Raw genomic sequence first — 556 nt, forward strand, 5'->3', positions numbered from 1 at the left:
CAGCATGCGTCCTGTCCGCGCTTCCTCGGCACTTGTGTCGATTTTGTCCAGCGCAGTGGTTACGTGCTTCCGCGATCCATGTTTGGAACTATACGCGCCTCCACGATTAGGCAAACCATGTTATTATACGAAACGAATGTATGAAACTTGTTTCAATAAGATATTTATAAGAAAGTTGAAACAAGTAAAATATCTGAACAAGATAAGATATTTATAAGAAAGTCTTGTTCAAGATATACGTATAAAATTGAGAAACCGAGAACGCAGAGGAGGAGGAGGTATATTTGAAAAGGAATTTGTTCGAGGTTGAATATTTATAGAGAAGAGAAGATATATGTATCTCGTGCAAAAGGTTCTCTGAGAATTTGCACGAGTATAAAATATATATATGATTGGAAGAAAAAGTGTCGTCGACCTGTCTCGAAGAGAGCTGGCGGCGAAGACATTCGAAAAATTGTCGAAGCTCCCTGGTTGATCCTGCCAGTAGTCATATGCTTGTCTCAAAGATTAAGCCATGCATGTCTCAGTACATGCCGCATTAAGGTGAAACCGCGAA

General features: G+C 40.1%; 1 non-coding gene across 1 annotated transcript in view; it reads left to right on the forward strand.

The window, feature by feature from the left end:
- The first annotated feature begins 464 nt into the window (after positions 1-464).
- LOC143364960 (small subunit ribosomal RNA) overlaps positions 465-556 on the forward strand; it is a 1,919-nt gene continuing 1,827 nt past the window's right edge. Inside the window, exon 1 of the ribosomal RNA XR_013084393.1 lies at positions 465-556. This exon is cut by the window's right edge and continues 1,827 nt beyond it. This is a non-coding gene — a ribosomal RNA (small subunit ribosomal RNA).

This window comes from Halictus rubicundus, unplaced genomic scaffold (assembly GCF_050948215.1).
Source record: "Halictus rubicundus isolate RS-2024b unplaced genomic scaffold, iyHalRubi1_principal scaffold1183, whole genome shotgun sequence".
NCBI classification, from domain to species: Eukaryota; Metazoa; Arthropoda; class Insecta; order Hymenoptera; family Halictidae; genus Halictus; species Halictus rubicundus.